The 25145-nt window shown below is 39.6% G+C and overlaps 1 protein-coding gene and 1 pseudogene across 3 annotated transcripts in view; one reads left to right on the top strand and one right to left on the bottom strand.

Moving 5' to 3' along the window:
* The window catches only part of TNFSF18 (TNF superfamily member 18), a 108952-nt gene that overhangs the window by 19044 nt on the left and 64763 nt on the right, over nucleotides 1-25145 (top strand). Inside the window, exon 1 of one of the 3 annotated variants that reach the window (XM_043924134.1) lies at nucleotides 8960-8978. The exons of the other annotated variants lie outside the window; for them this stretch is intronic. The gene's annotated coding sequence lies outside the window, so the exon portion shown is untranslated. Of the gene's footprint in view, nucleotides 1-8959; nucleotides 8979-25145 lie in introns of those variants that run through there. 3 annotated transcript variants of the gene reach the window in all.
* On the bottom strand, nucleotides 21083-21754 carry LOC122707423 (annotated as a pseudogene).

Raw genomic sequence — 25145 nt, 5'->3', positions numbered from 1 at the left:
AACATGCCAGGCCTCTGTTCCTCACCATCTCCCAGAGTTTGCCCAAGTTCATGTCCATTGAATCAGTGATACCATCCAACTATCTCATCGTCTGTCACCCTCTTCTCCTTCTGCCTTCAGTCTTTCCCAGCATCAGGGTCTTTTCCAATGAGTTGGCTATTCACATCAGGTGGCCAAATATTGCAGCTTCAGCTTCAGTCCTTCCAATGAGTATTCAGGGTTGATTTCTTTTAGGATTGATTGGTTTGATCTTCTTTTCTGTACAAGGGACTCTCAAAGGTCTTCTCCAGCACCACAGTTTGAAAGCATCTGCCTTCTTTATGGTTCATCTCTCACATCTGTACATGACTACTGGAAAGACCATAGCCTTGACTATACAGACCTTTGTTGCAAACTAATGTCTTTGCTTTTTAATACACTGGCTAGATTTGTCATAGGTTTCTTTTCAAGAAGCAATCGTCTTCTAATTTCGTGACTGCAGTTACCATCTGCAATGATTTTAGAGCCCAAGAAGAGAAAATCTGTCACTTCTTCCACCTTTCCCCCTTCTATTTGCCATAAAGTGATGAAACTGGATGCCATGATCTTAGTTTTCTTTTTTTTTTTAATATTGAGTTTTAAGCTTTTTCACTCTTCTCTTTCACTCTCATTAAAAGGCTCTTTACTTTGTCTTCACTTTCTGCCATTAGAGTGGTATTATCTGCATATCTGAGGTTGTTGATATTTCTTCCAGCAATCTTGATTCCAGCTTGTAACTCATCCAACCTAGCATTTCACATAATGTGCTCTGCATATAACAACCTTGTCATACTCCTTTCTCATTTTTGAATCACTCTGTTGTTCCATATAAGGTTCTAACTTGCTTCTTGACCAACATACAGGTTTCTCAGGAGACAGGTAAGATGGTCTGGCATTCCCGTCTCTTTAATAAGAGTTTTCCACAGTTTGTTATGATCCACACAGTCAAAGGCTTTAGTATAGTAAATGAAGCAGAAATAGATGTTTTTCTGGAATTTTCTTTTTCTATGATCCAGCGGATGTTGGCATTTGATCTCTGGTTCCTCTGCCTTTTCTAAACTTTCCAACTTGTACATCTGGAAGTTCTCAGTTCATGTACTGCTGAAGCCTAACTTGAAGGATTTTGAGCATAACATTACTAACATGGGAAGTGAGTGCAATTGTCTGGTAGTTTGAATATTCATTAGTACTGCCCTTCTTGGGAATTGGGATGAAGATTGACCTTTTCCAGTCCTGTGTCCACTGCTCGGTTTTCCAAATTTGCTGACATATTGAGTGCAGCACTTTAATAGTACTATCTTTTAGGATTTTAAATAGCTCTGCTGGAATTCCATCACTCCACTAGCTTTACTGGCAGCAGTAGTTCCTAAGGCCCACTTAACTTCACACTCCAGGATATCTAGCTCTAGGTGAGTTAACACAACCTTGTGGTTATCTGGGTCATTAAGATCTGTTTTTCTGTGTATTCTTGAGATTTCGTTTTGATGTCTTCTGCCTCTCTTAGGTCTTTACTGTTGCTATCCTTTATTTTGCCCATCTTTGCATGAAATGTTCCTTTGATATCTCCAATTTTCTTGATGAGATCTCTAGTCTTTCCCCTTCTGTTGTTTTCCTCTATTTCTTTGCATTATTCATTGAAGAAGGCCTTCTTGTCTCTCTTTGCTATTCCCTGGAACTCTGCATTCAGTTGGGTATATCTTTCCCTTTCTCCCTCGGTTTTCATTTCTCTTCTTTCCTCAGCTATTTGTAAAGCCTCCTCAGACAACCATTTTGCCTTCTTGAATCTTTCTTTGGGATGATTTTGGTCACTGCCTCCTATACAATGTTACAAACCTCTGTCCATAGTTCTTCAGGCACTCTGTTTACTAGACCTAATCCCTTGAATCTATTTATCACCTCCACTGTATAGGGGATTTGATTTAGGTTGCACTGTCCCAGTGTTCTTGCCTTGAGAATCCCAGGGATGGGGGAGCCTGGTGGGCTGCCGTCTATGGGGTTACACAGAATCGGACATGACTGAAGCGACTTAGCAGCAGCAGCAGCAGTCCTAGTAGTTTCCCACACTTTCTTTAGTTTAAGCCTGAATTTTGTAATAAGAAGCTGATGATCTCAGCCACAGTCAATGCCAGGTCTTGTTTTTGTTGACTGTATAGAGCTTCTCCATTTTCTGCTGCAAAGAGTGTAATCAATCTGATTTTGATATTGACCATTTGATGATGTATATGTGTAAAGTCATCTCTTGTGTTGTTGAAAAAAGGTGTTTGTTATGACCCGTACATTCTCTTGGCAGAATTCTGTTAGCCTTTGCCCTGCTTCATTTTGTACTCCAAGGCCAACGTTGTCTGTTACTCTAGATATTTCTTGACTTCCTACTTTGGCATTCCAATCTTCTATGATGAATAGGACATCTTTTTTTTTTTTTTTTTTGGTGTTAGTTTTAGGATGTCCAGAACCATTCAACTTCAGCTTCTTCAGCAACAGTGGTGGGGCATAGACTTGGATTACTATGATGTTGAGTGGTTTGCCTTGGAAACAAACTGAGATCATTCTGTCATTTTTGATGTTGCACCCAAGTACTTCATTTGGACTCTTTTGTTGATTAGGAGGGCTACCCCATTTCTTCTAAGGGATTCTTGCCCACAGAAGTAGATATAATGGTCATCTGAATTAAATTCACCTATTCCTGTCGATTTTAGTTCACTGATTCCTAAGATGTCAGTATTTACTCTTGCCATCTCCTGCTTGACCACGTCCAATTTACCTTGATTCATGGACCTAACATTCCAGGTTCACATGCAAATTGTTCTTTATGGCATCAGATTTTACTTTCATCACCAGACACATCCACAGATGAACATAATTTCTGCTTTGGCCCAGCTGCTTCATTCTTTCTGGAGTTATTAGTAATTGTCCTCTGCTGTCCCCCAGCAGCATATTGGACACCTTCCAACCTGGGGAGCTCATCTTTTGGTGTCATATCTTTTTGCCTTTTTATACCGTTCATGGGGTTCTCATGCAAGAATACCAGAGTGGTTTACCATTCCCTCCTCCAGTGGTCCCCATCTTGTCAGAACTCTTCGTTATGACTGGTCCATCTTGGGTGGCCCTGCATGGCATGGCTCATAGCTTCACTGAGCTGTGCAAGCCCTGTCACAACAACAAGTCTGTGATCCATGAAGGGGAAGGCTAATGTGTGGGAGGAATATTTCTGCTGTTTTAGAATAGTGTGGGAATTTTCCAGGAATTGGGCCATTGCCCACTTATGGACATTTTATGATCTACCTCCAAACTGGCACTGTGTATTAGTATCATAATGAAGATACACTAAGCTAAAGTAAATGATCAGACTATTCTCAAAGCCACTTTGGTTTTAGCTGGTGCTAGCCAGTCTTTACTGCATTCCAACAGCAGTGTTGTTCCTTCTTCATTATCTAGCTTTTGTGTCCTGCCCCTTTCCCCACTGTTTCAACTTCATAAAAGGTTAACATAGGCAGAACACTCTTTGACGTAAATTGCAGCCATATTTTTTTTTGTCCATCTGCTAGAGTGATAGAAATAAAAGCAGAAATAAACAAATGGGACCTATTTAAATTTACAAGTTTTTGCACAGCAAAAGAAACCATAAACAAAATGAAAAGATAACCTATGGAATAGGAGAATATTTGCAAATGATGCTACTGACAAGGGATTAATTTGTAAAATATACAAGTATCTCTTATAGCTTAATATCAAAAAACAAAGATTGAAGCTGAAGGTCCAATACTTTGGCCACCTGATATGAAGAATCAACTCATTGGAAAATATCCTAATGCTGGGAAAATTTGAAATCAAAAGGTGAAGAGGGCAGCAGAGAATGAGATGGTTAGACAGCATCACCGACTCAATGGATATAAATTTGAGCAGACTCTGGGAGATAGTGAAAGACAGGGAAGCCTGGCATGATGCAGTCCATGGGGTCGCAAAGAGTAGGACATGACTTAGTGACTGAACAGCAATGGGAAAATTGACAGAAGACTTCAATAGACATTTCTCCAAAGAAGACAATACAGATGACCAAGAGACACATGAAAAGATGTTGAAGATCATTAATTATTTGAGAAACGCAAACCAAAACTACAATGAGGTATCACCTTATCGGTCAGAATAGCCATCAACAAAATGTCTCCAAATATAAATTCTGGTGTGGAGAACAAGGAACCTTCCTACCCTGTTGGTGGGAATGTAAATCAGTACACCTACTATGGAGAACAGTTTGGAGGTTCCTTAAAACACTAAAAATAGTTACCTTATGATCCTGTAATCCCATTCCTAGGCATATATCTGCAGAATACTCTTACTCAAAAATATACATGCACCCCAGTGTTCACAGTAGCATTGTTTACAATAGCAAAGACATGGAAGCAACCTAAATGTGCATTGATAGAGGAATGGGTAAAGAAGATGTCATGTATGTGTGTGTAATTGCATATTACTCAGCCAAAAGACGAGTGAAATAATGCCACTTGTAGCAACATGGATGGACCTAAAGATTATCATATTAAGGGAAGTCAGACCCAGAAAGACAAATATCATGATATTGTTTATATGTGAAATCTAAAAAAAGAATTATTTATAAAAGAGAAATAGACTTACAAACATGGACAACAAGTGTATGATTACCAAAGGGAATCATTGGCAGGTGGAAACAAATTAGAGGTTTGGGATTAACACATACATACTACTATATATAAAATATATAACAATGACCTGCTGTATAGCACAGGGAACTATATATTTTGTAATAACCCATAATGGAAAAGAGTATGAAAAAAGTATAGTGTGTGTAACCAAATCACTTTGTACACTTGAAACTAACATCATTTTAAATTTATTTTAAATGAAACAGATGAATATTTTAATGATAAAAGGTATAATTCACAGAGAAGATAGACATCATGAACCATTAGATACCTTAACGAGAAAGAAACAAAGATACATAAAGCAAAAACCAGAAGAAATATAAAGGGAAAGAAAAATATATAACCATAGTGAGATATTAACATTTCTGAGAATGTGTTATCAAGTACAGAAAAAATTAATAGGTGCAACTGGAATCAGTTTAGTTGCTCAGTCATGTCCAACTCTTTGCAAACCTATGGACTGCAGCACACCAGGCTTCTCTGTCCATCACCAACTCCCAGAGCTTGCTCAAACTCATGTCCATCGAGTCGGGGATGCCATCCAACCACCTTATCCTCTGTCATCCCCTTCTCCTCCTGCCTTTAATCTTTCCCAGCATCAGGGTCTTTTCTAATGAGTCAGTTCTTTGCATCAGGTGGCCAAAGTACTGTAATTTCAGCTTCACCGTCAGTCCCAAGACGCTGAAGCATCTTGAATAATGTCATTAATAATTTAAATATGATAAATTTATATTTAATTTGTATTAATCATACCCTACACAAATATATTTAAAATTCTGTATCTCATACATTAACACAACATTTTAAATTATACTTCAATAAGAAAAGTTAACAAAAAGATTGGCTACTGAGTGAACTGGTGAATATGGTTATGATTTTTATGGTTTTTATGTGGAATATTTCTGGTTTTGATCTATGTTTTCCAGATATAGGGAAGCCCTTCCCCTCAAGTTAGTTGTGACTTAAAGCAATTTGGTTAACTACGCCTGTGGGTAGAATTGAAACATTTTTATTCTCTCTCTGCCTAGTACCTTCAGAAATTGGAGGCCTTTGAGTTTCAAGTGGTCTGATCGGGTGAATGAGAAAGACTGTGCAGACATGTGCAGGAAGTTCAACATTTTGGGGGTCTCTAGAAGGGAGAAATCCACCAATGTGGACATGGTTTTCCTGGTCTTTACTTTTTTGGCTGCACTGGGCCATCTTTGCTGCACATATGCTTTCTCAAGTTGTGGCAAGTGGGGGTGGCTCTCTCGTTGTGTGTCCGGGCTTCTCATTGGTGGCTTCTCTTGTTGCAGAGCTTAGGCTCTAGGGACTGTGGGCTTAATTGGCTTAGTTGCCCTGTGGCATGTGGGATCTTCCTGGATCAGGGATTGAACCAGTATATCCTGCATTGGCAGGCAAATTCTTAACCACTGAACCAGCAGGAAGCCTGACTTTCCTGGTCTTAAGAGTCCTTTGGGGAATTCAGTCTGACTCCTCCTGAGTTGCCCCACAGCCAGTTCGGAGGAGCCTGTGTGGTCAATTGACCAGACTTATTTTGCAAACAAAAATTAGCCTTGATTTGCCTGTGTTTGGCAGAGATGAGGATAATTTCTGAGAGAAAAATATGTTTAATGGGTATTAAATTCTAGTTATGCTAATTGAGGTCTGTATTTATGAAAGTTACTGTGTTAGTCATACTTTTGCTCTGATGTTCAGGATGGAAAGAGGATTCTCTAGTGAAGTTGTCACAGTATACCTACTCATGCTCTGTAACACCACTTGCTTGAAGTCTGCTACTAGAAGCACAGAAACAGTTTTTTTTCTAACAATTTGGTATAATGTATAGTCTCTAAAATGTTTCTTCATTAACATACCTCTAAATGTGTTCACAATATCTGATCAGTTCTCTGCTCTCCCCCAGTATGGATAACTAGCAAGTGTAAAGGAGGACTAGTGCAGGAGAATATGATTTAGACACAGGGCAGGCAACATTCACCCTGGTTTTGAGAGACATATACTTCAGTCTATTGAAAGGTTTGTAATCAAAGGGAAAATAATGGAAAAACGTGCACATATTAAAGTATGGAGAAGTCATTCTGGCATGTGCATGGTTAACTTAAACTTTTTTGACCAAAGTGGCCTGTTTTGTGGCCCCTCAGACATGCATTGTATCTCTGCTTTGACCATTGAAGAGGGGAGTGCATTTGAATCTCAAATGGATTAGATGTGGTTCAGACGTTCAAGTGGCCATTGTAGATGTAATTTTTAGACATGCTCCTGTATTACTGAAAACTTGATTTCTTTTTTTTTTTTCATTTATTTTTATTAGTTGGAGGCTAATTACTTTACAGTATTGTAGTGGTTTTTGCCATACATTGACATGAATCAGCCATGGATTTATATGTGTTCCCCATCCCTATCCCCCCTCCCGCCTCCCTCCCCATCCCATCCCTCTGGGTCTTCCCAGTGCACCAGCCCCAAGCACTTGTCTCATGCATCCAACCTGGGCTGGTGATCTGTTTCACCCTTGATAGTATACTTGTTTCAGTGCTATTCTCTCAGAACATCCCACCCTCGCCTTCTCCCATAGAGTCCCAAAGTCTGTTCTGTACATCTGTGTCTCTTTTTCTGTTTTGCATATAGGGTTATCATTACCATCTTTCTAAATTCCATATATATGCATTAGTATACTATATTGGTCTTTATCTTTCTGGCTTACTTCACTCTGAATAATGGGCTCCAGTTTCATCCATCTCATTAGAACTGATTCAAATGAATTCTTTTTAATGGCTGAGTAATATTCCATTGTGTATATGTACCACAGCTTCCTTATCCATTCGTCTGCCAATGGGCATCTAGGTTGCTTCCATGTCCTGGCTATTATAAACAGTGCTGCGATGAACATTGGGGTGCACGTATCTCTTTCAGATCTGGTTTCCTCGGTGTGTATGCCCAGAAGTGGGATTGCTGGGTCATATGGCAGTTCTATTTCCAGGTTTTTTAAGGAATCTCCACACTGTTCTCCATAGTGGCTGTACTAGTTTGCATTCCCACCAACAGTGTAAGAGGGTTCCCTTTTCTCCACACCCTCTCCAGCATTTATTGCTTGTAGACTTTTGGATAACAACGATCCTGACTGGCGTGTAATGGTACCTCATTGTGTTCACCACATTCTTAAAGGTAAGCTTGTGCTTTGGCTTTTATTAAATATATGTATAAACCGTATTGCACGCCAGGGTGTAAAAACACTGGCAGATGTGATACTATCTCTGAATGTGGTTACTGCTTGTATTTTGCCTAACTATCTCATCTCCCGTGTATTGTGCCTATCAGATATCTTACATTTCATCCCCAGCCTGAGTGGAGGAAATCTATTTTAGGACTGAGCAGTATTAATGGCCTTGCTATGAAATGAATCTATTTTCTGGGTCTACAGCAAGATGCTGCTGTTGTCTTCCTCTGGGCTTCTGTCTTCCTTCTGGCTAATGGGACCAGGTGGGGAGGATTGAGAATGTGAGGGAAGACTCTTACAGTCTCCCTGTCCTGCATGCCAATATGTCAGAAGCACCCCATCCATAAATATTTTCATACACTTTGTCAGGTTGGATGCCCATCAGCCCCGCTGAGCAATGCTATGTGGAATGGAATAGGCTGGCTGCTGGACACACAAGTGGGATTTTGTTCGGAAACGCATAACGTATCATACCCCTAATGGCTCCCAAATAACAGGGATGACAGACTTGTACTGTGACTGTTGACTCCTTGCTAGGTCACTAGAATGTTCCTCTTAGAGCTGAGGCCTTCCCCTCCTCGTAGGGGTGGCTCTGAGTGTGTGAAAACCGGGGATGGCCTGACCTTCCTTATAACTAGTCAGAGTGCCACTGCCCTTGACTTCCTCTCCATTCACCTGCAAAGATCTTGGCTCCAAAATTAGCCCAGATATTGGCAAATGACTGTTTTTAGTGCACTAGGTACCTTATTTTGATACTCTTTGGCTGCTGTTGTCTGTATTGTGTGTGTGACACCTGGTTGCAGTGCCCCCCTACATACCTTACCCCAGGGATATCAAAGAAAAGGGGCAGACCAAGATTATAAGGGTCGGGCTGTGTATGTAGAGGTGGAGTATATGATCAGGTCACCCAAGATGGCTGTTCTCACGTCCTCTGTACAGCCCTGGTTGGACCAGTGCCTTCTTCACCTACACCCTACTCACGTGACTCTCCTTCCTATGTTCTTGCCACAGGTCCCAGCTGACGATTGGTGTAACTTTAGTCACCAGCATAGCTCATCAAAAGGGTGGTAGGAGTACCCGTCTGCTGGTTTTCCTAGTAACCAGTGAGCTAACTTGATGTCATTTCCTACTGGTAACTACCCCCTGCCCCGGAAGCAAAGCCTGCTGCCTTGTCTTGTCCCTGCTGCCTGCCATACATGGTGGGGTTTTGCTCCAGGACCTTGCTTCACACACATAAGCTCCTCCTATATGTTAAACCATTGATGGCTCTGTTGCTGACTCCAAGCTCTTTCTCTGGTCTTGAGGATGGGCAAGTATAGGGCTTGTAGGGCTGTGGGGTGTAGCACAGCATTTGCCAATCCTTTTTATTCTCCTCCCCCTCTGTTGGATAATTGGTATCCTAATGGACATGTGGTGGTACCTCATTGTTGTTTTGATTTACATTTCCTAATGGCTAGTGATACTGAATATCTTTTCATGTGCTTATTGGCCATTCATATATCCTCTTTGAAGAAATGTCTATTTAAGCCCTTTACCCATTTTTGGATTTTTTTTTTTTTTTGTCTGTTAGATCATGGGAATTCTTTATATATTCTGGATGTTGATCCTTTATTAGATATATGCTTTGTAAATATTTTCTCCTATTCCATGAGTTACCTTTTCACTCTACTGACAGCATCCTTTGATACAGAACAGTTTATAATTTTGATGAAGATCAGTTTATCTGTTTTCTTTCTTGTCTGGACTTTTGGTGTCATATCCAAGAAATCATTGCTAAAGCGAGTGTCAGGAAGATTTTCCCCTTTATTTTCATCTAAGGGTTTTATTTCTTATGTTTAGGTGTTTGATCCATTTGAGTTAATTTTTGTACATAATAAAGTAAGCATCCAACTTTCTTGTTATTCATGTGGATATCCAACTTTCTTAGCACTGTTCATTGGGAAGGCTGTTCTTTTTCCATTGAATGGTCTTAGTATCCTTGTTAAATATCAAGAGACTGTGAAAAGGTTTAATTTTGGACTGTCTTCTGTTCTTTTGTCTACATTTTTGTCCTTATACCAGTACCATAAAATTTTGATGACTATACTTTTGCAGTAAGTTTTGAAACCAGGAAATATGAGTTCCTCAACTTTGTTCTTCATTTTCAAGATTGTTTTTTGGTTATTCTGAGTCTCTTGAGAGTCCATAGAGATTTTAAGATGGGTTTTTCTATTTATGCAAAAATCCCACCATTGGGATTTTGATAGGGATTACAATGAATTTGTAGGTCATTTTGGGTAGTATTGCCGTCTTAACAAAATTAAATCTTCTAATTTATAAACATGGGACGTCTTTCCATTTATTTGTGTATGCTTTAACTTTTTTGAGTAATGTTTTACAGTATTTAATGTGCAAATCTTTTGCCTCCTTAGTTAAATTCATTTGTAGATTTAAAACAAATTTTGATGCTATTGTAAATAGAACTGTTAATTTCCTTTTTGGATTATTCATTGTTAGTGTATAAAATTATAACTGATTTTTGTGTGTCAAATTTGTATTCTGGAACTTTCCTGTATTCGTTTATTAGCTCTAAACAGGAAGGGGTGTGTGTGTGTCTTTAGATTTTTCTATATGTAAGATAGCCTCATCTTTGAACAGATAACATTTAACTTCTTTCTTTCCAATTTGGATGCCTTTTATTTCTTTTTCCTTGCCTAATTGTCTCATTGCCTTTGAGTGCATGCTAAGTTGCTTCAGTTGTGTCCAACTCTTTGTGACCCTGTGGGCTAGAGCCCACCAGGCTCCTCTGTCCATGGGATTCTCCAGGCAGGAGTACTGGAGCGGGTTGCCATTTCCTTCTCCAAGGGATCTTCCCAACCCAGGGATCGAACCCACATCACATTATGTCTCTTACATTAGCAGATGGATTCTTTACCACTAGTGCCATCTCATTGCTTTTAATCAGTACCAAACAATTCCTTCATCCAAAGCCTTCTAAGGTCATTCCAGATTCTATTTCTATATGTCCCTTTTCATCTCCACAGGACTTTTCTTTGTTGCCTTAGATATAGCTGCTCAAAAATCTTTAAATTCAAAATTATAAAATGCTTTAGCTGAACAAAAAGGAGCTTCCTTATCTTCCTGGGAAGTGTTAAGACCATGTTGTGTGGGTCCAGATTGAAATCAATTATTTCTATTCTGGAATGAGTCTGAGTAAAGTTCTCTTGTTCAAATTGTCCCTCTTATTGCAGAGTGCTAAGTGTGATGGCATGAGTCCTATATTTGAAATTAAAAAAATCTGGGTTTATGTCCCCTTTCCTTCTCTTACTAGGTTTGGGTAAAGTGGAAAAGGCTTCTCCTCAGACTGTTGGCAGCTGTGAAAATAGGGTTCTAATAATATCTGCCTTACCTAATAGTATTTTGAGAATCAAATCGAGTATGTATCTAAATACACTGTGGAGGAATAAAGTGCCATCCAAATGCATATTATTATTGTAAGCAAAATTGTAAAGTACTATATCTAAGTAAAACGTTATTATTTGTTCATTGATTTATTTTGCAAAACTTACCAAATTTCTGTTATGTTCTATGAGGGAGAAGAGGGAAATGTCTCAAAAGGAAATAAAATAAGTCTCTTTCTCTGGGGTCCTCATACTTTAATAAGCTAGATAATGTGCATAAACAATTCCAATTCAGCATGACAAATGGTTCAGTGATGGTGTAAACAACTGGTACACTAGAATACCTGGTTCTTTCAGGAGATGTTTGGAAAAACTTAACAGGTTGTGCATTTGAGCTGAGTCAGAAAACATTGGTGTGCTCACCATGGACAAAGGAAGGGACCCTAGAGTGCTGTAGAGGACAGGGCTGTCTTAAAAATAAAGCAGTCATTGCTTCTTTGCCTGAGATAGAACCCCTGACACTCCAAGAAAGGGAGCACTGAGAAAGCAGCAGGGAAAGCAAACTTTGAAGACTTTCAACCCCAAAAGCATCTTTGGTGGTAATCCCTCAAGTTCCCTTTTTAGTCTCTATGTGAGTTTAATTTCACTCAAACAGTTTGTCATTTAATAATATAAAGCTACACAGTAGAGTGAAGCAACTCCTTTCCAGTCATTAAAAACAGTAACAGTGATGATAAAAACAGTGAGAGGGTCACAGAGTGAGGAAAAGGACATTTTCATGAGTTTAGGCCATAACCCTATCTGAGCTGGTTTTGGACTTGCTCCTGGCTCCCATGTCTTAAAACGAACAGCTAACAACGTTGAACGGATCTGGAGCGCTCCCCATCCTAAAAAATCATTCTCAACTGACAGACCATCTGAGTCATTAACTAATTCCCTGGAGGTTGGAATGCAGTGATCCCTGCAGCTAGATCAGGGTATCTTGGGAAAAAAAAAAACTTCGCTATTATTAGAGACTGATGATGTGGTGGAGCATTCCAAGAAAGATGACTTTTTTAAAAAAAAATTTTATTTATTTATTAATTGAAGGATAATTGCTTTACAGAATTTTGTTGTTTTCTGCCAAACATCAACATGAATCAGCCATAGGTATAACCATGTCCCCTGACTCCCATTTCACTTCCCATCCCACCCCTCTAGATTGTTACAGGGCCCCTGTTTGACTTTGCTGAGTCATAGAGCAAATTCCCAGTGGCTATCTATTTTACATATGGTAATGTAAGTTTCCAGAATTATTTGCAGGGTAGTAATGGAGAAACAGACATAGAGAACAGACTTATGGACACGGGGTGGGATGGTGGGGAAGGAAGGAGAAGTGAGATGTATGGAGAGAGTAACATGGAAACTGAATTTTATTCACCGATTTTCAAGCAGAGAGTCCCTGATGGACTGCTGACTTAAAGATGGCTCCCCTGATATTCTGTTGTATCTCCAGCACCTAGCACAAAAAAGGGTGACAATAAATATGTGGTGTTGTCAACTGAATGGTCCAGAGGATGCTTCTTCACCAAAAAAGCGTCAAACTGGAAGTTAAATTCTGGATGTGAATTATTAAAAGAAAAACTTTGGCTCTTGCGTCTTTCTCATGCCCTGGAAAGGAAAGATGGGAGCAAGTAGGGTTGACTTTCCTTGTGCTGTCTTCTTGTTCCACAACATTTTTGTTTTTTCTCCCAGGCCACGGTATACCAAGACCTCTCTCCACATACTCTCCTGATAAAGGGACTGAAATTGCTTAAGTCTTGACCATTCTCCTTTTATCCTCCCCTGCCTTTCTCCTCATATTCCAAGAAACATAGTCTCCACAAAATTTTGCACGAGAGGATTCCATGGTCAAATTATACTCAAAGATGCTCGGTCACAAGCACAGTCATGCAAGACAGCTAGTTGGCCTTGTACTGAGGAATCTTGTTTTCTTTCATTCCCTGACTCTCCTCCTGGGCCCATTAGCAGCCTCTCCCCTGAGGCCCTCCACTCTCTAATAACAACACATTCCTTTTGCCATGCTTCCTCACAGAGTGTCTGTTAGTCAGTCGTGCCTGACTCTTTGCAACCCCATAGACTGCAGCCCACCAGGCTCCTCTATACATGGGAATTATTCAGGCAAGAATACTGGAGCATTTTGCCATTTCCTTCTCCAGGGGGTCTTCCCGATCAAGGGATGGAACTGAGTCCTCCTGTACTGCAGGCAGATTCTTTACTGACTGAGCTACCAGGGAAGCCCTTCTCACACCATAGGAAACCTAATTCTGAAATGTCCTCTCATTTAGGCACAGCGCTGCCCTGGAGTCATATTCTTGTCTGGTCTGTTAGTCATATTTTTTCCCAAGGATTCTCAGTTGCACTAGCATGTTCAAAGTATTCAAGACCCTACATTTCCATTTGAATGGGTAAACCTCTGTCCCTTTGGTGGGATTTCCTTCTATACATTTCTTGGAGTTGGTTGTTTTCCCAAAAGGCCAGAGCCCTGTAACATCACTAATTGGTTTGTATTCTCAAATGCTAAGTAATGAAGGATAAGTATGCTAAGTATGAATCCCAAATTAGTGGCTGATAGTTCTCTTAAGAGAAAATAGTAAGGTTGGAGGTGATGATAATGTAGCCCAGGACAATGGGCTTCTGGAGTGGCCTAGAGGGCTTAGAGTCTGCCACTCTTTGCTTGTGCGGAAGCTATACCATTGGCTTGAAACCTCAAAATTGATTGTTGAGGAAAACCTTTGGCAGAAAGTTTGGTGTCCTTGTAGGAAAGGAAGGGAGGAAATAGGGCTATGTTCTTATTGGTATTTGTGGTCCCACTCTTGGGTTATAAGTGAATGTCAGCCCATGAAAGAAAACCCACAGTCACATCTTTATGAGCTAATGTGAACATTGTAAAGCAGTATTGTGGTTAACAAGGCTCTACTTCAAGTATAAATGGTCCTTTAGCTGTGCAAAGCTCTTCCTGAGAAATAAAAAACAGAAAGTACTGGAGTGGGGCCTTCAAGTCTTTGTTCCACAGGAAGAAGCCATTTGTCTGGTCTTGCTCTGCTCCAGGTGGATTCTGTGTAATTTAAGTAATTCTGGATTCTGAGCCCACAAAAGCCTAAGCAATAAAAATGAGGGGACACACTACTCACAATAGACTAGGGCAGGCTTGATGGGTCTCAGTGCACGGCCAAGAGGCCTGACATCTGTTTTCTCAGCAATACTTGCACTTGTTATTATAATATTTAATTCCCCTTAGCAAGCACTGAACATCGTGTCCAGCTCTTTGCAACCCCATGGACTGCAGCATGCCAGGCTTCCCTGTCCATCACCACCTGCTGGAACTTACTCAAACTCGTGTCCATTGCGTTGGTGATACCATCTAACCATCTCATCATCTGTCGTCCCCTTCTCCTCTTGCCTTCAATCTTTCCCAGCATCAGGGTCTTTTCCAATGAGTTGGTTCTTCACATCAGGTGGCCAAAGTATTGGAGTATCAGCTTCAGCATCAATTGTCATTCCAATGAATATTCAGGACTGATTTCCTTTAGGATGGACTGGTTGGATCTCCTTGCAGTCCAGGGGACTCTCAAGAGTCTTCTCCAACACCACAGTTCAAAAGCATCAATTCTTCAGTGCGCAGCTTTCTTTATAGTCCAACTCTCACATCCATACATGTCTACTGGAAAAACCATAGCTTTAACTAAGCAGATTTTTGTTGGTAAAGTAATGTCTCTACTTTTTAATATGCTGTCTAGGTTGGTCATAGCTTTTCTTCCAAGGAGCAAGCATCTTTAAAATTCATGGCTGCAGTCACCATCTGCAGTGATTTTGGAGTCCTCAAAAATAAAGTCTCTCACTGTTTCCATTGTTTCCCCATCTATTTGCCATGAGTGATGGGACCGGATGCCATATTAATTTTCTGAGTGTTGAGTTTTAAGCCAACTTCTTCATTCTTCTCTTTCATTTTCATCAAAAGGCTCTTTAGTTCTTCTTCTCTTTCTGCCATAAGTGTGGTGTCATCTGCCTATCTGAGGTTATTGGTATTTCTCCCGGCAATCTTGATTCCAGCTTGTGCATCTTCCAACCCAGCATTTCTCATGATGTACTCTGCATATAAGTTAAATAAGCAGAGTGACAATATACAGCCTTGACGTACTCCTTTTCCTATTTGGAACCAGTCTGTTGTTCCATGTCCAGTTCTAACTGTTGCTTCTTGACCTGCAATTAGATTTCTCAGGAGGCAGGTCAGGTGGTCTGGTATTCCCATCTCTTCCAGAATTTTCCACAGTTTGTTGTGATCCACACAGTCAAATGCCTTGACAAAGTCAATAATGCAAAAGTAGATGTTTTCTGGAACTCTCTTGCTTTTTCGATGATCCAGTGGATGTTGGCAATTTGATCTCTGGTTTCTCTGCTTCTTCTAAATCCAACTTGAACATCTGGAATTTCACGGTTCATGTACTATTGAAGCCTGGCTTGGAGAATTTTGAGCATTGCTTTGCTATGTGTGAGATGAGTGCAACTGTGCAGTAGTTTGAACATTCTTTGAAATTTCCTTTCTTTGGGATTGAAATGAAAACTGACCTCTTCCAGTCCTGTGGCCACTGCTGCATTTTGCAGATTTGCTGGCATATTGAGTGCAGCACTGAAAAAAGATGTTCACGACCCAGATAATCACGACGGTGTGATCACTCACCTTGAGTCAGACATCCTGGAATGTGAAGTCAAGTGGGCCTTAGGAAACATCACTATGAACAAAGCTAGTGGAGGAGATGGAATTCCAGTTGAGCTATTTCAAATCCTAAAAGATGATGCTGTTAAAGTGCTGCACTCAATATGCCAGCAAATTTGGAAAACTCAGCAGTGGCCACAGGACTGGAAAAGGTCCGTTTTCATTGCAATCCTAAAGAAAGGCAATGCTAAAGAATGCTCAAACTACTGCACAATTACCCTCATCTCACATGCTAGTAAAGTAATGCTCAAATTTCCCTAAGCCAGACTTCAAGAATACTTGCACTGTGAAATTCCAGATGTTCAAGCTGGATTTAGAAAAGGCAGAGGAACCAGAGATCAAATTGCCAACATTGGTTGGATCATTGAAAAAGCAAGAGAGTTCCAGAAAAACATCTATTTCTGCTTTATTGACTATGCCAAAGTCTTCGACTGTGTGAATCACAATAAACTATGGAGGATTCTGGAAGAGATGGGAATACCAGACCACCTGACCTGCCTCTTGAGAAATATGTATGCAGGTCATGAAGCAACAGTTAGAACCAGACATGGAACAACAGACTGGGACCAAATAGGAAAGGGAGTATGTCAAGGCTGTATATTGTCACCATGCTTATTTAATGTATATGCAGAGCACATCATGAGAAACGCTGGGCTGGATGAAGCACAAGCTGGAATCAAGATTGCTGGAAGAAATATCAATAACCTCTGATATGCAGATGACACCATCCTTATGGCAGAAAGTGAAGAAGAACTAAAGAGCCTCTTGATGAAAGTGAAAGAGGAGAGTGAAAATGTTGGCTTAAAACTGAACACTCAGAACACTAAGATCATGGCATATGGTCCCATCAATTCATGGCAAATAGATGGAGAAACAATGGAAACAGTGGCAGACTTTATTTTTGGGGGCTCCAAAATCACTGCATTGGTGACTGCAACCATGAAATTAAAAGATGCATACTCCTTCTCAGGAAAGTTATGACCAACCTAGACAGCATTTTTTATTTTATTTTAAATATCAGTATAAGAACACTTTTCTATATTGAATTTTAATGAGATTTCCACCATGAATTGCCTTTAAATACTTTAGATCAATGTACAAAGTATTCTGTTAAATCTTATCTGTATCAGTACTAAAATTCAAACACCATGAGCTCCAAGACCAATGGCAATGCTGCCATTCTATTTGGTTTTGTCAAAGTCCCTTATAGCCTTTAGGACCAAGGCATTCACCTACATTTGCTCAGTTTATTTATTTATTTTTAAAATTAATTTATTTTTTTTATTTTTAAAAAGCAGAGACATTACTTTGCCAGCAAAGATTCATCTAGTCAAAGCTATGGTTTCTCCAGTAGACATGTATGGATGTGAGAGTTGTACTATAAAGAAAGCTGAGTGCTTAAGAATTAATGCTTTTGAACTGTGGTGTTGAAGACTCTTCAGAGTTCCCTGGACTGCAAGGAGATCCAAGCGGTCCATCCTAAAGGAAATCAGTCCTGAATATTCATTGGAAGGACTGCTATGAAACTGAAACTCCAATACTTTGGCCACCTGATGCGAAGAGCTGACTCATTAGAAGAGATCCTGATGCTGGGAAAGATTGAGGGCGGGAGGAGAAGGGGAGGACAGGATGAGATGGTTGGATGGCATCACTAACTGAATGGACATGAGTTTGAGTAAGCTCCGGGAGTTGATGATAGACAGGGAGGCCTGGCAAGCTGTAGTCCATGGGGTCCCAAAGAGTCAGACATGACTGAGCACCTGAACTGAACTGAGTGCAGTAATTTCACAGCATCATCTTTTAGGATTTGAAATAGCTTAACTGGCATTCTGTCACCTCCACTAGCTTTGTTTGTAGTGATGCTTCCTAAGGCCCACTTGACTTCGTATTCCAGGATGTCTGGCTCTACGTGAGTGATGACACCATCATGGCTTTCTGGGTCATGTAGATCTTTTTTGTATAGTTCTTCTGTGTATTCTTGCCACCTCTTCTTTAATATTTTCTGTTTCTGTTAGGTCCTTACCATTTCTCTCCTTAATTGTGCCCATCTTTGCATGAAATGTTTCCTTGGTATCTCTAATTTTCTTGCAGAGATCTCTAGTCTTTCCCATTCTATTGTTTTCCTCTATTTCTTTGCATTGATCACTGAGGAAGTCTTTCTTATCTGTCCTTGCAATTCTTTGAAACTGTGCATTCAAATGGGTATATGTTTCCTTTTCTCCTTTGCCTTTAGCTTCTCTTCTTTTCTCAGCTGTTTTTAAGGCCTCCTCAGACAACCATTTTGCCTTTTTGCATTTCTTTTTCTTGGGGATGGTCTTGATCACTGCCTCCGTACAATGTTGCAAACCTCTGTCCATAGTTCTTCAAGCAACTCTATCAGATCTAATCCTTTGAATCTATTTGTCACTTCCACTGTATAATTATAAGGGATTTTATTTAGGTCATACCTGAATAGTCTAGTGGTTTCCCCTACTTTTTTCAATTTAAGTCTGAATTTGAGAATACGAAGTTCATGATCTGAGCCATAGTCAGCTCCTGGTCTTGTTTTTGTTGATTGTATTGAGCTTCTCCATCTTTGGCTGCAAAAAGTGGCCATAAGGGAAGAGAAAAGAACTGTAGACCAAATATCAATGAATGCCAATATTTTAGGCATGGGCTAGGAAAGAGGAACCTACCATAAATACTAAAGCAGATGAAAAAAAGATGTGAAGTAGGATAGAAGCTAAGAGAAGAGTTTTTAAAGAAGGAGTAGTAGTCAGTCATGTGAAAGCTCAGAGACATGTCTGGAAGTGGTGCTCTTGTGAAGTACATTTCCCCAATTTGATTACAAATTTCTTGTGTCATTATTGAAGAAAACATGGGTGGAACACTCTTGAATGTAAATCATGGCAGTTTTTTTTGGACCTGTTCTCCTAAGGCAAAGAAAACAAAAGCAAACATGAACAAATGGGATCTAATCAAACCTAAAAGCTTTTGTACAGTGAAGGAAACTATCAACAAAACAAAAAAGAAAACCTACTGAATGGGAGAAAATATTTGTAAATGCCTTGTTTGATAAGAGATAATATTCACAATATATAAGGAACTCATATAACTCAACATAAAAAAAACTCAAATAATCTGATTAAAATATGGGCTGAGGACCTGAATATACATTTTCCAAAGAAGACATACAGATCACCAACAATCATGCATTTCTGGTAGGAATGTAAATTGGTGCAGCCACTATGGAAAACAGTGTGGGAGTACCTCAAAAAATGAAAAATAGTGCTACCATATGATCCAGTATTTTCACTCTTGAATATTTATCTGAAGACAATAAAAACACTAACTTGAACCAAACAGTTCATATTTTTCTGATAGCACACTGTTTACCTTTGTTCGGGAGTAGAAAACAGTCTCTCAGTGAAAACTTTAGAAAATCTGGAATTGAGTCCTTTCTACAGATAAATATGCAGTAATTTCTTGGCATGCCATCTCATCACATGGGAATTACTACATGCTTTATTTACAAGAGTGACTTCTCTTGCTTTCTCTTTTATTGCCTTCTAGGTTACTGCCTGAACCTCTTATTCTCTAGGGCAATTAAACATGTAAATAATTTATTCCTTGTTAATAAATATAGGAAATAGGGCATTGATATGTGATGTAAGGGGAAGATCCTTTAGATTGTGTACTGCAACGAGTGTCTGGTGTCACCTGATTTTCTAGAGCTGGTACCAAGAATTCATGAATGTTTGATTTCTGTGGTCCACAGAGCGGTTTCCACTCGCACTCAGTAGCCCTGTGAGTCAGATGACTTTAACAAGTCTTATCACAGTTCTGGAAATTGGGTATCCCATCAACCACTCAGAAAGGAAAAATATTTCTTATAGTTAAAAACAGGAATAAAAAAAGCTTTCACTTCATTCAATTAGTGTGAAATTTATTTACTCAGGCTTGTGAGTGCTTGGAAACTGTCTACTTCTTTTTTTTTTTTCCCATTTAAGCTAGTTATGATTCAGAAAAAACATTTAAAAGCCAACTAGAAAGTCTGTGGCTTTGGAAGCCATACTTACGCTTCCCCACAAGAGGAAACAGATCCCTATTAGTTAAAAGTCTAGCTTAGAAATGATCACTAGACTACAGTATATTTGTTTGCTTACCTCATTGTCTTTCAGATGTGAGAAGATGAACAAAATACAGTTTTCCCCTTTTTATATTTCTCACTCACCACTGAGTCATTTCTATGTACAAAATGGCCTAATGCAATTTGTCAGCACAAGAGTAGGCCTTCAAATTTTATGGCTTTTTATCAAAGTGTAGATTCTTTGATTTACTCCTGGGAACTGATTCACTTGGATCCCACTATCAACTTCAACCAACTGGCTTTCATCTGACATTTTATACATTATACTTCTGCCTTTATAAAGAGCCATTTTGTACATTTGGACAGCATTTTATTATTTTTTCTTAAAAATTTTATTTTTGGTAAAATAAACTTATAGTACCATGGAAACCTTTTAACATGTACAATAACATATTTTTTCTATGTACAACTTCCAATACAAATGCTTTTAGCTCCAAGTAAAGTGATGTTAAATCACCCTGACTATACTTAAGCTGTAGGAAATTTCCTAGATGGCCAATATTTTCCTTAACTTAGAAAAAAAGTTATACTATTGAAAAATATAAATAAGACCTTCAGTCAGTTGAGAATCATAAAAATGTTTTCTGAAGTTCAGTCATCTGGATCTTAGGGAATATGGAGTAGTTGTGAGAGTTTATCGAGCAAAATGAAAGCCTGTGGATATTCAAACTTGAGTATTTCAGATGAGGTCCTATAGGTTTATGATCAGTCAACCAAAAATAAAAGGTGTTCTTATTATGGGAGAACTTGGTATCTGGCTCATACCATTCTTCACGGACTCCATTCTCATCAGTGATTAAAGGTTCGTGGAATTCTCTCTCTGTCATATAACTTTTTAGTCCTTCTCCAGGATAGGAAATAAGAGGAGAGATTTCACATTGGATTGGTGCATCACTGGCGCCACCTTCATCTATGATGTGGCCTCTTGCATTGAAGACCCAGCAATGATGGAGAGACATCAAAATGTGCCTTGCAGTAGTAGAGTTGTCCATTCTGACTGTCTTTGTCCTTCAGTGGGGAAAAATCATCTTCCCCTAATACTTCATACACCGTAAACTTTGTAGATTCCATTGTTCTGTCACTGGTTATTATATACCTCAAAAAGATGCATTTGTTGCCATGATATTATTCAGCTAACTATTGAAGTCTCAGGATGCATTCTGATTGAATCTGAAAAAGTGTCCTACAGGATGGCAAACCAACATCATACATCCCGTAGGGACATGTAGCACTAGGTCTTGTCCCCTGCCCGCCAGCTAGAAGAACTGCCACTTTGTTCTGAGAAATCTGGAAAAGTCCTTGTTCTTCAGTTTCCCAGGCCTGCAGCTGATCTGAATCCCTGGTATCCCTGCCCAACACCTCTTGAAGGACAGGTTCTGTTCAAGCATCCACTTTCTCTGGCTGGGAAGAATGATTAAATCGATCAGTCACATTTTGGTAAAAGAAGTTCAGCTCCTCAAAGTTCACGGCCTGGAGCTTTGCATAAAGCTGTTGGGCTTTTTCCAGCTCATTCCAGAAGTGTAGCAGGTGTTCTTGTCCAGGTTTGGACATCCTGAGTTTGAGGTCATTAACATTCATCATGTTCTGGGTGCCAGGTTTTGTGATAACTGGGGTATAGTTTCTACACCTGTAAACCTCCCCCAGCCTGAGGCTCTGGCTCCTTTGGCTTGGCCAATCATTGGTGTCCAGTGCCAGCTCCCACTCCAAGCGTATACCCTCATCTGGGGCCTGGGGCAGCAGGGCAGGCTGGAAGCTGGGGGTGAGGGGTGGATTGATAGCCCCAGTCACTCTGTCCACCCTTTGCTGCAGTGAGTGGTTGCCTTGGACAGCATTTTAAAGTCATATGTAAAAAGAGTAGAAGTTATCGTCAGATGTTATCTACATGACACTCATAGAGATGGGTCCAGGAAATGTTTTCCTTTCTTTTTTCTCTTTCAGATGATTTGGTGTCTTAAATACAAGAAAATGAAAACTTCATCACTTAACACATTTGCTTCCCTTTTGCAATGGCTGTCAGAGTTTAGAGCCAAACACATTGCTCAAGTATCACCCTCTATCTGATATATCTTTCTGTTTGGTGTCCTAATGACTCTTGGACTGAAAATAGGATGGCCTTTGTCCACAGTCATACTAGCGTTTCAATTTCAGCTCTTCCTCTTGCTACTTACATGAAGCTACATGTCCGCTTGTCAATCCATTTGACTTCTATGTGCCTCACTTTGCTTATGTACAAAATAGATAAGCATAATCCTTCTTTCATCAAATTGTGAAAATTAAATGAAAATCTGTTTTTTATCCTTCAAGATTAGTTTATTTCTTTAAGATAGAGCACTTTGAGTTTTTAATCCTTAAACAATTTTGCTGAGTTTAAGTCTGTTTATGGTGAGTTGCTGACTGGAAAAAGTGCATCTTTGCAGCTAGAGCTTAAAGGCCCTTCATACAGAGGAGGAAGAAAGCCACTGGGAAGTCAGAAAGTTGTTTATGGTTTTCTGAATAATTTGAAAATTAAACTTTCTTTTGGAGAGGAAAATGGCAGCCCACTCCAGTATTCTTGCCTGGGAAATCCCATGGACAGATGAGCCAGGCAGGCTATAATCCATGGGGTTGCAAAAGTCAGACATGATTTAGCAACTAAGCCACTACCACCATACTTATTTGTAGCAGAACATGGTTTTAGAACTGTTCAGCATACAGCTCCAAGAAGCCAGTACCAAATGACTGGAGTTAGAATGAGAACTAAATTCACTTGGCATCTCTGTTTGTCACTTAAAAACATAGGCATATCTTTATGAATTTTTTTCTAGAGTAAGAAAGTAATCCATGTGGCTTCTTCCATACTTTCTCATCTGATTCACACTATATTTTAGAAGTAGTATAGAAATAATTTTCAAAATGGCAAAATCAAGGTTGTCTCTGACCATTGAACAGATTTTTAAAAAGCAAAGGTAATAGACCAAAGGCAAGCAGGACAATTAATCCTAGGTTATAATCTCAGTGTTATTATCTTGACTAACAAGTAGGAAGTACAATTCAGTTTACCAATGGATTATTTTTTGAAACAAAAATAGAGATGGTTTAAAGACTCAATGCATAGACTTTTAAATACATACTGCTGGCATTGGGTCCTGTTTTGCCACTAACAGTCTAACTCTGGGAAAACTAATTTCTTTGTTCAGTTTTCTTACCTATATAAAGTGAGATCTTGAATTCTCTGTCTCAGTTTCTTCATCTGTAAAATGTCACCAGTAATGATACCTCACCATCATAAGATTCAGTGATTTAATGCTTTCAGAGCACTTAGAGAAGTGCCTAGCATACAGTAAGTTCCTTTTAAGTATTAGTTGCTCAGTCGTATCTGACTCTCTGCAACCCCATGGACTGGATGGAGCCTACCAGGTTCCTCTGTCCATGGAAATCTCCAGGCAAGAATACTGAAGTGGGTAGCCATTCTCTGCTCCAGGGGATCTTCCTGACCCAGGGACTGAACCTGGGTCTCCTGCGTTGCAGGCGTATTCTTTACTGGCTGAGCCACCAGGCACATGTTAACTAAATATAAGCCAGTGAATGATGAAGAAAGCATGGGTAGGTATGTAGTCAGGTTGTTATGAAAAAGGAGCACAGCACAGTCTTTGGAGATAGTCAAGTGGAATTTTGACTCTACTGCTTTCTGATTGTGGAGGTTTGGACCAGTCAGTTTTTCCATCTGAAGAATATACTTAATAGGCTCTTGGGCTCCCCACTTAAGTGAAAGCCCAATTCCATGATGATTAGGCATCTGGATCCTTTGATTTTGTAGGTTATAGACTCTAGAGACATTTCTGAAATTTCTTCCTTTCCTCCCCTTCTTCCTCCTTTTCTTCTTTCCTCGTGCCCTCATTCACTTCTCTTCTTTTCTTCCACACTGACTGTCTCCTATGTGCCAAACATTATCCCAGGTCATGGTGGCACCATAATCCACTTCCCCTCTTTCAGAGGGTCACTATCTAGTACTTGTGTTTTATAAAGCGAGTAACTTTGCAGGTGCTAAACAGGAACTGCAGATATTAAGTCAACTAGGCCTGTTATAGTAACATGGTTCTTTATTTCTACAAATCACTTTTCTTCCCTCACATCTCCCAATCAATGAATTAAGATCTCCGAGCACTTATTGTGTGTTAGGTAATATAATGAGCTCTGGGAATATTTAGCTCATTAACACAGAATGGTGTTCACACTCTGCGTTACCAGGTGCTCACAGGGTCATGGGAGAGATTGATTCGCAGGTATGCAGAGAACTACCAGCCCTCACTGGTTGTTGGGACAGAGACAAGAGAAGACGTCTGGAGTAGGAAGCGTCAGTGTACCCCTAGGAACATCAGGGAAGACTTCAAGGGTGAGAAATTTTTATTTAATTTGGGCTTAAAGGAGGAATGGATGTTTCTTAGAGAAGGTTTCCAGCAGAGATAAGAATGTGAAGGACTGAGTGTGCATACCTTTTGAGGGAAATAGAGATACTCAGTGACCAGTAGGCCCACGGAGACTCGTAGGCCGGCAGTATAGGGTAAGGATCCAACTTTCTTATTTCGAATGTGAATGTCCAGTTTTCCCAACACCATTTGTTGAAGAGACTCATTTCCCAATTGTGCAGACTTAGCACCCATGTTAAAAAATCATTTGATTACATATGCTAGGGTTTATTTCTGGGCTTTCTAGTTTATTCCATTACTCTGTGTATATACAGTGCCGATACAACACTGTTTTGATGTCCATAGCTGTGTAATAAATTTTGAAATAGGAAGTGTCTGACCTCCAACTTTGTTCCTTTTTGAGAGTGTTCTATCCATTCTGGGTCCCTTGAAGTTCTAAATGAATTTAAGATACATCGTTCTATTTCTGCAAAAATAAAATAAAAAACGAAACCCATCATTTGGGTTTTTGTATCATTTTGATACAAATTATATTGAATCTGTAGATCTCTTTCAGTAGTTTT

The sequence above is a fragment of the Cervus elaphus genome, chromosome 14 (assembly GCF_910594005.1).
Source record: "Cervus elaphus chromosome 14, mCerEla1.1, whole genome shotgun sequence".
In the NCBI taxonomy this organism is placed as follows: domain Eukaryota; kingdom Metazoa; phylum Chordata; class Mammalia; order Artiodactyla; family Cervidae; genus Cervus; species Cervus elaphus.
This window is presented reverse-complemented; position numbering and strand designations above follow the sequence as displayed.